Source organism: Pyxicephalus adspersus, chromosome 6 (genome assembly GCF_032062135.1).
Source record: "Pyxicephalus adspersus chromosome 6, UCB_Pads_2.0, whole genome shotgun sequence".
Taxonomy (NCBI): Eukaryota; Metazoa; Chordata; class Amphibia; order Anura; family Pyxicephalidae; genus Pyxicephalus; species Pyxicephalus adspersus.
The window spans coordinates 34,643,103-34,658,691 of NC_092863.1; positions in this window are offsets into that span (position 1 = coordinate 34,643,103).

Here is a 15,589-nt window from a genome sequence, read left to right on the forward strand (position 1 = left end):
CAATAAAGCTTCAAGTTCAAACTACCACCACCTTCACAAGATGTTCCAAATCAGGGGTCAGCAAACTTTTTTGGCTACTAGGTCATTTTAGGAGGTCAAGTGTAATGCGCCTGGGCACACAAACCACAACCAACTCCAGATATCCTTGAATCAGGTTTATTCAAAGCGGCACAGCACAGCAAGGGTTAATTTCAATCAAGCAAGGTACAGAAGGATAAGGCAAATGCAGGTCAGTAACAATCCGAGGTCAGGGCTGGCAGCAGGCAGAATGGTCAATAACAATCCGAGGTCAGGGCTGGCAGAGTTCAATCAGAGTTAGTTTCAGACCAGGTCACTGAGGAGATGACAAGCAGATAAAGTTTAACATACACAAAGACACACCCAAGCACACTGTGGTAACAGAGGCTATATCGGGCAATGGTGTAATGGACAGGCTCTCCTTAAATGGCCAGGATGACCAATCACCTTGCGCCACCTGGCACTGTCTGATAGGAGACTGAGTAAATCCCCTGCAGCTGATTGGCCGCAGGGAATTCAAACTAACTCTGTCCCGCCCTAGGGCGAGGCAGCCGAGTGCCACGCCCTCGGGGGTTACAAGAGGGACGCATGGTGACACGCGCACCTCTTCCCACAGTACCCCTAGGACCTGCACTACTTTGCACTTGCAAAGGAGTGCTGGGAGCAGGAACCACATCCAAAGGGATGCAAGGGCTGCTGCCTGGCTGAACAGTACTTTGGCCAGGGCGGATCCCTCCGCCTGTAGAGACAGACAAGCTGCGAGCAGGACAGCAGCCTCGGCCATGCTGCCTGCTACTGTGGCTGGGAACCCCAGGGACACCGCGGGCTCGCAGGGCGGGTAAGTTCCTTACATCAAGAAGGCACACTAGGCCGGACTGTCTCTTGAGTACCACGCTGATAGCTCCGCCCCCCACCAGGAATGCCCCTGAAGGGAAATCCCTCCCCTCCACAATGCATATGAGGAGAGGAAATGTCCCCTTACCCCGGCAGCTGAAGTGTTAATGCCGGCTGCGGTAAATAGAGAAGGGACATCGACAAGGCCCAGGAGCCACAGGCGGCTCCGGAGCTGCGGGTTGACGACCCCTGCCAGCCTGGGATTAGGCCGGATCGACCAGGGGGGCATTAGGCCGGAACGGACTATTGGCTAGGCTGTATCTGGCTTAAAGGCCGGAGTTTGCCCACCCGTTTTAAATCCTTAAATTGTTTTGGTAATGCACTAAAAGTTATTTTTCCTTTCATCAAAGAATAATTTCAGCACTGAAATGTGTAAAATATAGATTTACATTTACCTTTGTAGACTTTTGCTTATGATAGAGTGTTATGATATTAGAACTTTACCTGATGTCTTTTAAAGACTGTTTTTTAATTTATATGCATGTGTAGTATACCTGAAAAGACAACATTTTTTGGAAAACAGCAGCTAAACCATTATACTGGATAAAGTTAGCCTAAGTATAGCTGGGATGATTGGGCATTCACATCACATTATACTAATAAAAGGAATTATAATATTGTAAAATTATATACCACAAATAAAAATATGTACCAACTTCCATGCTAACCATTTTTTTAGCCTTGTGTAAATAAAAACATATTTTTAAATGACAGGTTATGTTTCTAAACTTTAAGATGAGCAAAACATTAAACTAAAAATGTCAGCTTATTATTAGCGTACTATAGGCTTTGTGGTATTAAACTACTTATGATTAATAACTAAGGTTATAGTATGATTAGCAAGGCTACAGAATTAATTAGTGTATTCCATAACAGTTACTCTTTATAACTGATTCATTGTAAATTAGTGAATAAAACTGCAGATCATACTCTTATCTATAAAGTATACTATTTCTTTTGGTATAGCTATGCCCCTCTCATATGATTTTGTAAATATATGATATGGTAAAACGGAATGCAGTTTAGGGAAAGGATGACATATATTGGTGTACAATGACAAGCCATAAAAGCAATTTTGTGAAGCATAGAGCTACAATGTAACAAAACACCTTGGCACACACATCTTTGAAACCAAATTGCCTATAAATCCCCGTGAGTACGTATTTGCATTGATTTTACATTTCAGTGAAAAGCTTTCCTTTAGATATGAGTTCCATAGAGAGCTAACACCCCAGGATAGAAATACTTGGAGATAGTTATTTTCCAGCCAGTTCAAATAGATTCTAAAATAACATGCATATGGCTAAAATAAAAACAACCATGTTGTGTTAAAGCTTCATGTATTAAATCTATAGTATTTATTATATTGCTATTCTCCAATACCTACATGCTGCTTTATCCGTCAGCAAAAAAAAAAAAAAAACATGAACTTGCTTATGTGCCATAGGGGGCTGTAACTGTGGCACTGGCATGTTAGGTTGTTTCCTTACTTGTATGTCCAGTTTTAGGATAATGGCATATTTTTTAACTTAACTATCTAAACAAAATGGTTTTAGTTATTTGGATTGCCTATTTGACAAAAAAGATCAAGATTTGTTTTCAGTTTCAACATTTTTTCCTATTCAGGAAACCTTTTACTATATCGAATGAAAGCGGTATTTATTTAGCAACGATTTTATTGGCAAATAAAATTAAATTATTTTGTTCCATTTCTTCAAATTTACACAATCCTTTTCCTAGCATAATCTAATATTCCCCCTAAAAAGTAGCATTTATTGGCAAGACAATTGTACCCCTTATTACGATTTACTTCTTTTTAAGAAAATAAAAGTCACTGAGACTGAAATAAAAAGGAGTTATATTGCTGTAAGTATTCTAAATAAGAATTGAGACCTCACTGGATTATGTGTACCTGTGCTGATGGAACATTTTTGATATCTCGTAATGATGTCTAATAGTGTGTTAATGCCAACTATAGAATGACATTTGGATTGGGGACTCTAATATTGGAGAACCACCAGTGGATTGGAACCACTAATATTTTTTTATGATGCTGAACACAGTGTTCTTTGTAAATCTCACCAAAAGTTATTGCAATTTAGGTACAAAAACTTTTATTTAAAACTTTGTTTTAATAAAAACTGATAATCAAGATGCACTGGCAATGAAATTATTTATTTTTCACATTTCACATGTCTTCTCATCCTTTTCTATTTAGATAACCAGAGACCTAATGCAAAGCAATAAAAAAAACTCATATGAGAAATCCTAACCTTAAGTTTTTATAACAAATTATAGATGTATGGCTTATTCAAGTTTATGTTAAAACCACTATTAGCATAAGCTTGGATTTATAAAAAAACATGCAATCACTTTTTCTCACTGAGATTGACCTTACTTTGGGTAATGCCTAAAGTTGAATACATTTACAAATGTACAGAGTTTGTAAGAGTGTTAGTAGACCTGTGTACAGTAAAGTTATTGTTCTGCAGAATGCAGATGTCATTATGCTAAATTTTAAGAAATATGCTGTGGGATTCCTGAGGTTTCTGTAAAGCCAACAATAAATGTGTGCACACAGCTTCTCTCTGGGGAAAAATGTTCTTTGGATCTGGAACAGAATTACGTGTATTTCCAAGTAAGTAATATCATAGTGATATCTAATAACTGTCCATTATGTTGGTGTTAGAGTTGTCCAGTTGTGTGGCATATAGAAGTAATAATTGAAGCTTCTGCCATATACATTATTCAGCGGTCAGTGTACATACACTACTACTCATTACAACTTTTTAAGGTATTTATCATTCATATACCATTTTATCATACAAGGCAAGCTGCATATTACATGTATGTGCAGATGTAGCAGAGAACTGACAGTGTGTAATTTTGCATATACAATATACAGTAATTCTATACCAATGAAAGGTTTACATACACCAATAAAAATTGCATAAAGAACTAATGTGCATGCTGACAACATATACCTGTTTCAATATATATCTTTTTTTTACTTTTTTATTTCATTTTTCACTCTTTTACTTACTATACTACTACAACTTTCATTATCCTAATAGTAAGAAAGCAATTTTGTATAAATACTTACATAGTGTATTAACAAAATGCTTCTAATTATTTATAGGAGAAATGAGAGTAGTCACATGAGATGATTAATATACTGGATTATCTAACTTTAGGTAGGACATATTTAGCAAAGAAAGATGCCTAATGTAAATGCAAATGGAAAGGATGTAAAAGAATTTATATAAATTAACGCTATGAATAACTAATTTAACCCCTTTGTAAAAGCAATAAAATTCAGGAAAAAAGTTTAAGTTTAAGCACCTAAAAAATTTAGGTTTAATAAATAAACCCTCCCCAAAAACCTCACAAGCCGTCTTGCCCCCATTTATGAATTTAAATATGCATGTTGTTTGTGAACACTTACGAAAATGACAATTGAGCCACAAATTTGATATTGCTGTGCACATGGAAGTAAAAACAACAATTTTTGAAACAGACCTCCCATTTACTTGAAACCGATGGAAGTGTCCTTGGATAATATTGAGTATAACATTTTCTTGCCATTTTATGGCCACAGGCATTTTGAGGCTGGCATGTTTGGTATCTCTGTACTCGGTGTAACCTCGTTTTTAATGTAATACAAATTGGGGGATTACATTTTGTTTGCCTGAACTAAAACTAATTTGAGTGCATATTTTACTGAAAGTTTGCCTGTGATAAACAGTATCACAAATATTATTTGACATAAAACCTGCAACTACTATTTCATTTTATAAGATCTCTACTTTTCTACTTTCGGAAAACATTTAAAGTTTTCAGGATTTTAAGTAATGTTCTGGCCTAAAAATTTTAACATACCGACATGAATAAAAGGCTCTGACAGTGAAAGGGTTATACAGTAGGAGGGTGATAATTGTATGTGTATCTTTCACCTTTATTGTATGTGTACTTTCACCATTAGTGCCTCATTACATCATTTGCCTTATTGATAGCCATTTGAAGCAAAGTTCTCTAAATACAAGCATCAAAAACAAGCATTGTGCATTCCAAGTCCGTATGGTCATGCTTCACTAATGTGTATGCATTATATGGATTGTATAATGAGCCTTATATTATAGATTTAATCACTGTTTTGTAATGTGATCATGTAAACAGTCTGAAAACAGTCTAAATTCAATTGTTCGTGTTTGTTTTTAGAAACAGAGAGAACTGTGCCTTCCTTATATGAACTTAAGTCATCTCAGCAAGTTGATGGACTGCCAGACACTGTCTGCTTCGTCACAGATTTTCCATTTCCTAATACATCTTTGAAGTTGGATGGGAGCAAAACTATTAACCTAAATACAGAAGCCGTGCTGGATAAGTCAGAAAATGATGTGTGGCGATACAGTACAGTTGTATGGGATAACAACAACCCTTCTGAAAGTCTTTCTTGTAATATGGAGTATGAAGGACAATCCATATATCCAACCCCAATTACAAGTATGCTATTAAATTTATTAAATGCACATAGTCCAAAATATTTAAAAAGCTAGGGAATATCGCTGTAGGATAGGGAAAGAGGCAAACTCTTTCTGTTTATTATGTTATCTTATTTAGTGATCTAATAAACTTTATAGAAAATCAAAGTTAAAATTTCATATTGTAAAGAATTTAATTTCATTTAATTTTGTATAGAATGTGTGTATTTATATTATTTAAATATAGTACTACAACCAAAATCTGTGGTTACAACTGCCACATGTTAGTTTGGGCTTCAACATTCAGAATTGCATACAGTTTATTGTTCCCCAAATAAAATAGAAGGGTAAACCCACATAAAACTTGTATATGCTATCAGTTACTGTGTAGCCAGTACTTAAGAATCTAGCTTTTAGTCTATAAAACTAAAAGGTAGATTTGGAACTTAGAACTGCAATATTGGGTCCAAGAGGATATGCAACCATTTTTTCATAGCTGGCATCATTATTACACAGTATTTATATAGCACCATCATATTAGGCAGCGCTGTACAAAGTCTATAGTCATATCACTAGCTGTCCCTTAAAGGGGCTCACAATCTAATGTCCCTACCACAGTCATATGTCTTTATTAAGGTCAACTTTAGGGGGTAGTCAATTAACCTAACTGCTTGCTAATGGAATGTGGGAGGAAACACACACAGACCCAGGGAGAACCTGTGAACTCCATGTAGATATCATCCTGGCTGAGATTCAAACTTGGGAGCCAGCGCTGCAAAGGCCAGAATGCTAACCACTGAGCCACCGTGCCACCCATATTTTGTGGACATTTCAGAAGGCATAGTACACAAGGGAGCATGACAGATATAACAAATTAATATTTCAGTTTCACAAAAAGCCTGCCCCATGTATTTTCATCCTTCAGATTTACACCAATTGTTACTCCCACTTAGACATCCCAAGGCCAGGGCAGAATTAATGCATATGATCTCCTACAATAACAACTGGAAATATTTAGCTTATGTTTCTTCCACTGTTATATTATGGAAAAAAACGATATATAGTTCTGTATGAGTGGTTTTATCTATACAGATTAGCTGTAGACAAATACTCCTAAATAATATGTGCACTAGTAAAATAAAATAATGTTTTTATTTTTTAGATGGAACTATCCAGCAATGTTCATTCGGGTCTGGTGTCAGGAATTTTAAAACAGGTAAACATTTTAAATGTAAACTTGATATTTTTTTACAATAATCTATTTATTTTTCTATCTATTATTTGGAAACAATTAAACCACTGTGCAAACCCCCTGTTTACTATTCAGTTCATGTAAACTAATATATGAAAAGGGGATAAGCCAGGTTATCTCCAGTCATCTCTGCAGAGTTATTGCTATTTATTTTTCATTTTAAAATAACTTAGGCAAAATATTTTTAGTTAGAGAGCATAATACAGATGAATGACATTGTCCCTAATTCATTAAGACATAGGGCTTGATTTATTAAAGCTATCCAAGGCTGGAGAGGATACATTTTCATCAGTAAAGTTGGTTGATCCAGCAAACCTGGAATGGATTTCTTAAGAGTCATTTGTTGTTTGTTAGCAAAAGTACATATGTAACTCAACAAGATGTATTCACATCAACACATTACTATGAGAAGACTTGCATTTTCTAATTGAAGTCATCTGACTTTTCCTACGTATCTGGTGCATTTTTAACACTTTTAAAATACACTAAAATGTGATTGTTTCAAATGGGTATTGCAAACCTATACAGCTCTATGGGAATGCAACCGTCAAACACAGGCTATAGAAAGGCAAACTGCACGTTAAATACACCCGTCGATGAATACTGAATAATCCCAAATGGGTCTAGAACTCAAACAATTCCAGGGCCCATCAACTCAGGCCCTAAAGTAGGTGGTGTGTCTGAAAAGTCTCTGTACATTGTAATTTTAGTATCACTTCTACATGTAAGTATGGAGAAATTAAGTGCAATATTAAGAGTAAATTTATTTGATATAATATTTCTTTTAAAATATTAACTCCTATTAAACCAATTTGTGATGGAAGCTCTACACACTTATGAAAGCATACCACATACCATACCACACACATGTGTAGTAGCATCAAAATAATGAATGTGGTTGTCAAAAAGACATTTCTGCCTCTCTTCTTTGTACATCAATGTGTGTGTGTGCGTGTGTGTATATATATATATGTGTGTGTTTGTGTGTGTAATATGCAAAAAATAACTTCATTTGATCCATGGAGTGTATTTAGTGTTTGCATTGTGAATTACCACCAGAAAGGGAGCCCACCATATAATCTCATCACTTTTTATTTTAGAGCTGCTATTCATCCTTTCCATCTATTGATGTACAAGAGAACCTCATCTTCATGTCTAGGTATCTCCCAATGACTTAGCAGCTGGCATATAAAATTATATATATATATATATATATATATATATATATATATAGTAATATATTTGTTTTTTGCTACCAAATCACCTACTTTGATGCCTCGCAAGAGTGACTATTTTTTTGTATTTGTTTGTCATATAAGCGAGTATTGGGTCAGATCTGACACTATTCACTATACTTCCTATTTTGGTGTTTCTTTGTGTCACCGCTGTTTCTTTGTTTAAGTCCTGTAACTATAGCATTTCTATTTATCGTTGCATTCAAATATTTTCTTTTCTTACAGATATAACCTTAAACAATTTGTCATTTTCAGTACTTGGATTAAGGCTCCTGACCATTAACCACCTGAGCGTTACACTGAGGTCTAGATTTCTGTACCAAAAGTGATCCACTGTTTTTCATGAAATTTTTTTTTTAAATTGTAGACCTGTAACTTACAGAAATATGTCCGAACAGGGGTTCTAGTAGATAATATGAATATAAAAAATGTATTTACTTTTATTTTTTTTTTTATTTTTTTGTATTGGATTGGATACCGGAGTTTGTATTCAATCCAATACAAAATGAGAGTTTGAATTTACCAGTTATGTACTTTGTATTAATTTTATATTATTTTGTATTGGATTGGATATGCAAGTTTGTATCCAATCAAATACAAAATATAAATTTGAATTTCCAAGTTATTTACTTTTATTTTATTTTTTTTTATTTTTTGTATTGGATTGGATACGGGAGTTTGTATTCAATCCAATACAAAATGACAGTTTGAATTTACCAATTACAAACTTTGTATTTATTTGAATTATTTTGTATTGGATTGAATACAGGAGTTTGTATTGAATCCAATACAAAATGAATGAATGAGTTTCTATTTGAATTTCCCGCACACGCGTCAACGTCATCACGCACGCAGAAGCCTTCCGGTTTTTTTTCTCCGCCGGACAGCTTCTCGCTTCAGAGATCATCCGGCGCTGGACGAAGAAGGACGTGGACGATCAGCGGGACCAGGTAAGATGCCGGCCGGTATCTTGTGTTCAGCCGGCCGGGATCTTGTGTTCAGCCGGCCGGGATCTTGTGTTCAGCGGGACGCTGGCACCCGACGCTGGAGAGGGAGATCGACGGACGACGATGGACGGAGGACGACGCTGGAATAGGAACACGACGCTGGAATCCTTACCTCCATGGTCCCGCTGGATGTGCACAGCGGGACCATGGAGGTAAGGCTGTGACAAAATTACGGGGTTAACCATCCTAGCCATTTTTTTTTTGCCCGACCTTCGTACGGGCATAACGGCTAGGTGGTTAAAGGAATGCTATTGAATATAATAACAACAATAAAGCTTTGGCAAGTTTAAGGTAAAGATATAATCTATAGTGCTTTTTGTAACTTAAAGACCATATAGATTGTAATATGTTTGGTCGTTTGACAATAAATAAGAAACGACAGTTGGAATGTGCAATGTAGTGTGTTGCAAAAAAGTAGTGCAGGTGGATTATTTTGTGTTTTTGATTCTCCTAATGTAAATGCGCTGTGTTTGAATAATTTGTAAATATGCCCTTAAAATAATGCATAAATGCTATGTGTATCTGAACGAATTATTTGTGTAAAATACCTCTGTAAACCAGTAGCTGGTACTTTTGGGTTCAATAGTTTCTCATGACATAGATCCCATACTGCTCCAATTCTGTAAATACCGACTTCAAACAAAGCCAGCCCATGGCCTTGGCACTTATCACACCTCAGGATTTCTCTATTAATGTGATAGGCAGCCTCACTAATCAATAATGAGGCGTGGAGGATGGGACCAAGTGTATACTTTTACCAAAACATTGTATTCATAATAAAGAAGTACTACTCTATGAAAACAGGGGACTTGAAACACACCATCGGTTGGTGCATTTGAGATTGTTAACCTTCAGTATCGACCATTTGAAGCCCTTATCTTCACTAGTTGTATAACATCTAAACTAGAAGCTTGTGATCTTGTGATCCACTGAAAGCACAACATACCTTATTGATGTGACTGTCTGGTGTCATAAGATTAGATCCTTTTTATTTGACTTAACGTGAAATGCAATAATGTGTATTATTTGTATTTTTCTCTTTTTATTGTAGTTATATAAACTGCCTGTTTGATATTGATATTTCCCCTAAAGAAGCAGGATGTTCCAGCAAAATGCGTTGGATTTTTCCACAAGTATCAAAAATGTGTCAACCATGAGTTATTCTTTGTTGCTTTGGGTTTTACCATGCTTGATTTTATTTGACAAACAAATAAAACTTACTGTAATTTTATCTTGTAAAGCTACGTATCTCCTACGTAACAGTTACTATGCCTTTTGGCCAATTCTCTGCTTTGTCTTGAAGTAATAATCTAACTTTTTATGCACCTAATAAACATTTAAATTATGTAGAAAATGTTCAGAGAAAAATTGCCATTTTTTTACTGTATCTTTGTTTCTATAGGTTTTCCAAACTGTGCATGGTAAATCATGGAATTTAAATATATGAATCAATTATTTTGAATAATTTATATTTGAAAAAAACAAAGCAAAGTATCATGTGCATATAATGAGCTTCTCATTTTGACCAAATAAAAGTTTACATTTTTAACATTTTCTCTCAATTAAAAAAAATAGAGGAGTTCTGTTTTACATAATTTAGTAAGGCTTGGCAGGTGTTTTGCTTCTTTGTTGTTGTGTGCAAAATATGTATGCTATGTTTGAAGCCTTTCACACTCCTACATCTACTTCCTTTGGTAAATAAGAGAGGTAAGAATATATCACTGAACAGTAAACCATCATCAACAGGAAATGATAAGCAGAACAGGTGGTGGAGGATATAAATATAGTGCAGAACCTACTCAGATTACACTGGGGAACACATTTTTTGTTGAGTTAGAACTTACATTTTTTTTTTTAGTAATGTTTTAGTAGTGAACCCAGAAATGGCCCCAGTTTTTTGCTATCACATCCAGTTTTTCTGATACAATGATCCATTTTTGTCAAACATACACATTTTACTTACAATGAAAAAATAATGAAATAATAACTTGAATGTACTGTTTATTTAAATTTCATTTGTTCATGCAAAGGATTTATTGTTACTCTATGACATTTTTTTTACAGTAAAACATTTGAAAATTATTCGGGTAAGTGGTTAAGGTAAAAATGTTTATAACCTTATAGCTTTTCCTGGAGTGTTCAGTGTTAGGACAATCCCACCGCATGCTCCAACAATAGTCAGCCATCATATGTACATCCCATCTAACCTGATACCGTCCTTCCATGACCTTCAAATCTTGGTGGATTCGTTCACCTTGCTCATCACTGACTGCACCAAGGTTTTCTGGGAAGTTAGAATGATGGCTATGCAGAAAATGCACCTTGATGCTCATATTGCAACCAAGCATTTTGTAGCTCTCCAAGAGTTTCTGGACAATTTCTGTGTAATTATTTGCTCGTGTGTTTCCAAGAAAGTCCTTGACAATGGCTTTGAATGATAACCAAGCATTCTTTTTGATTTCTGACATTGTCCTGATTAAATGTTCATCTTTGATGAGCTGCCGAATCTGTGGACCATCAAACACACCGGTCTTTATTTTTTCAAATGACAGGCTAGGAAATGCCAAAATGAGGTACTTGAAACATTCTCCTTCAGTAGGCAAAGCTTTAACAAACCGCTTCATCATACCCAGTTTCATGTGCAGAGGCGGGAATATAATATTCTTTCTATCAACAAGTGGCTCATGTAGAATGCTTGGATCACCTGGTTTTAGGGCAGACCTTGGAGGCCAATTCCTTTCCACCCAATGCCTCTCACAAGCTCTGTTGTCCCACATGCACAGATAACAGGGATACTTGGTGTATCCGCATTGCTGACCAAGAAGGAAGCATACCATTTTAGGGTTAACACAGATGACCCAATTGTGTTGGTGATATTGCAACAACTCAATGACTCTCTTTATATCTGCATATTCTTCACAAAGAAACTGAATGCTCAATTTGGACTGACCCAAATATATTGCCATTGTGAAGGAGGACACACTTTAAGCTCCGCTTTGAGCTATCGATGAATAGTCGCCATTCAGTTGCGTTATAGATTGGAATTCCCAATTCCTCCATTAACCTCCCTAGCAGTACTTTTCTTTCCGGATTTATATATTATGCCTAAAAGCAGTACATCGTTTTTCATGAAAATTTATTTTACAGTATAATATAATAGTATGAGTATAATAAAGTTTGAAACACAAAATCATATAAAAGTAATAAATAAATTTATTAAATAAATAAATAAATAAATATTTATATATTTTTTTTAAAATAAATATTATACTTATAGTATAATATATACAGTAAAATAAATGTTCTTGAAAACAATTTACTGCTTTTACACATATAAATCCAATACAAATGGATTTTGAATTTCCCGCCCCGCCGGCAACGTACACACGCACCAATGTCACCGGGAACTCCCCCGGTGACTCATCGTGTGCAGAAGCCGCCGGAGGAAGAAGAAAGAAGACTGGGATCACGGCGATGGACAACGCAGGACGCTGGCGGATCGGGTAAGTGCTGTATTTATTTCTATCTTTCCAATAGGATTACCTACCCCGAGTCTGACTCGGGGTTACCACTTTCAGCAACTTTTTTCTGAGTTCTGAAGCCTTCCTCGATAGTTCCAAATCACGTGCCAAATCACTCAACTCATGCTGATCAAATCCCCTACGAACAGAGTCCTCTTCAATTTCAAACTTCATCATTGTTGTCACCTAGTTCATCACCATAATCATGTTCTTTAAGAGAGGGTAGTGTAACGAAAACCGGCACTGGGATTTCATCTGAATGAGCCACTGGGCGTATAGCCGATGGTAGACCAGGATACTCTATGTTACATTTATTTTTCTTGTTATATCCTGAAGTTTTCACTATACAAAAGTAACCGTCACTGAAATGATCTCCTGGCTCTCAGCAAACCATAGGTATACCACATAGCATCTTATCACGTGTTCCCTTTGTACACATCCGTAAACCCTCCACACACTGTTTGCATACCTTATGAGGGGCCCAAGACTTATCTTGATCACCAAGTTTAACTTTGAAATATGCCAAATAGGCTTGCCCTACAAATGTTCTGATGTTCGCCCTTTGACCGAGAATGGTGAAACTGCCACAGATATAACTAAATGAATCAGGGTTGTTTAGGCACTTATGACAAGAAACAGCAGAGCCAGACATGATCTAAAAGAAAGGAAATAAGTGTGTGAGTAGAAAAATATATTTTGCTTATTCACTACGTAGAGCAGCGCAAAACCTCTGACCACACTTGCGTGTAAATGAAACGCCTATACAAATCCACATTACAGTAATGGCATTATTATAAACAGTAGAGAAAAAACCTGACGTGATAGAAAAAAACTAACTGCACCTTCAGAATCAGCATACCTATTTTAGTATAAATAAGCTTAAAAATTGAAGTCAACAAAAATTGTGTTTAAAATTGTTCCCCAGTATTATAAGAATGCAAGTAGATATTTAGGTAGCATGTTGATTTATGATACCAGCAGGTTGCAGTAAGAAACAAAGCTAACCTTTAACTCTGGAACATAAGAAAACCTTGTCACCTTGTCATGAACCTCCCAGGGTGCATATCTACATGAAGCACTGCACCAAATGTAGTAGGGGCCAAACTATGCTGAATATCAGACATGGCTTAAAGGAACATGGTGAAATAACACAAAACATGGTGAAAGACACAAAAAGATATATATAAAAGATCCTAACACATTGGGCCTGATTTAATAAAGCTCTCCAAGACTGAAGAGCATACACTTTTATCAGTGAATCTGGGTGATCCAGCAAACCTGAAATGGATCTTTTCTAAGATTGAAAACAAATAGCAAGACTTTTAGGAAATGCAGTCCAGGTTTGCTGGATCACCCAGCTTCTCTGATGAAAGTGTACGCTTCCTTGGAGAGCTTTAATAAATCAGGCCCTCTGTCTGAGTCCTTGTTTAACAAAAGGACCTAATTCATTGCAAACTCTAAAGCAAAGGGGACATAGGTCCTGTTTTGCAAGGTTAGTATTGGTTCCTGGAGCAGTCGCTTTCCCCCAGCATTCCGTGTAAAAATACTTGTAAAAATCCTATAATGTACAGCATACACTTGGGTGTAATTTGGCCAGCTGTTCAATACCCCATACAGTTATAGTTATTTCGTAAATAGATAATGCTGATCTCAGCACCCATCATTTCTCCTTCAACATGGTCATGCTTGTGTAAAGGAGCCCACCATGAAAAATGCGTCTATCCAAGGATGAGCTCGGTGTGAACATGGCAACGACCCTGGAGAAGAAGCTATCATCTCTGGATGGATAAATGGATGGGTTATCCATTGTGGGTGTATACACACATTTCTGGATTCTGAAAAGTATTGGTTAAAATCAGAAAAAATAAAGATTTTTTAAACATGGTGTCATGTCCTCATTTCTAGTGCTGTTTTATCCATTATGGGAAATGGTACTATATATGTCTGTAATCATTCTCCAGAGTGGGGTGGCTGATACCTAATTAGTAAAGAGGGCTTCCAGATTCCCACCCACCCCTAGCTGTGTCATTTACCTTGTTTTTACACAACTTACCTTGTAAAGGACATAACTAAAAATTAATCTCTTAAAATGACAACACATTTTACTTTATGATTACTGACAAGCAATATGTTTTAGGCTTAACAGGAGTGACCTACATCACAAAAATAATCTTAGATGAACAACTTTTGTAACCTGAAATAACTGCGTATCTGTTTTCGAGCTTTGGGGTTTTCTAACTCACAAGCAGCACATCTAAATATGTAAAATGTAGAATGTATGTAACACCACAGTGCCATCCACAGAGGAGTTAACAAATTACAGGGTATTGTCATAGATTTATAATTTAAATTTATAAATAAAATTGATCAATCAACAAAATTAGTCTCAGGGACATAATTATATTATATATTTTACAATACAATATTTTACTTAAAGGTACTTGTATGCTAATTTTAAAAATTGGGTGTACATAGTAAGGCCCCTTTAAAAGTCATTGCTGTGGTGCAGTTTTTCAATGTGCATGCTCTAATGTGCGTTGTGTTGCATGCATTAAGGTACATTAGCCATAGGTTGCCTATTTATTCTGAAACAATGCACTGAAGAGAGTGATGTCCATTATCTACTAGATTGTAAGCTCTTCGGGGCAGGGTTCTCTCCTCCTGTATCATTGTCTGTATTAGTCTGTCCTTTGCAATCCCTATTTATTGTACAGTGCTGCATAATATGTTGGCGCTATATAAATCCTGTTTAATAATAATTATCAGGGATTGGATTAACATGGAGTAAATCACGACACACTTTGGTGATTTTCATAAAGTGTGCATTTTACAGTATATTAATAGGGTTTTATAATAAATTAATAAAAAAAAATTTCAAATTAAATTGCTTACTTCACATTAATACATCACCTAAAGGTGTTATAGACCTAGAAAGACATTGGTACGTTTTAGGTTACAGAAAACATATATTGTTACAAACTGTTAGAAATGTGTGGGGTGATTTCCTTACATGAGTTTTTTAGTTCAGGATAACATTGCTCATGTTTAGCAGTACGAATGGCAAATCATTTATTACATTTGATCGGGTAATATACAGGCTATGGATTAATTTTTTGTGTTATCACATGTAATAGGCTACTCATAACCTATGAAATGTATCATATACATTATCATATGTTTA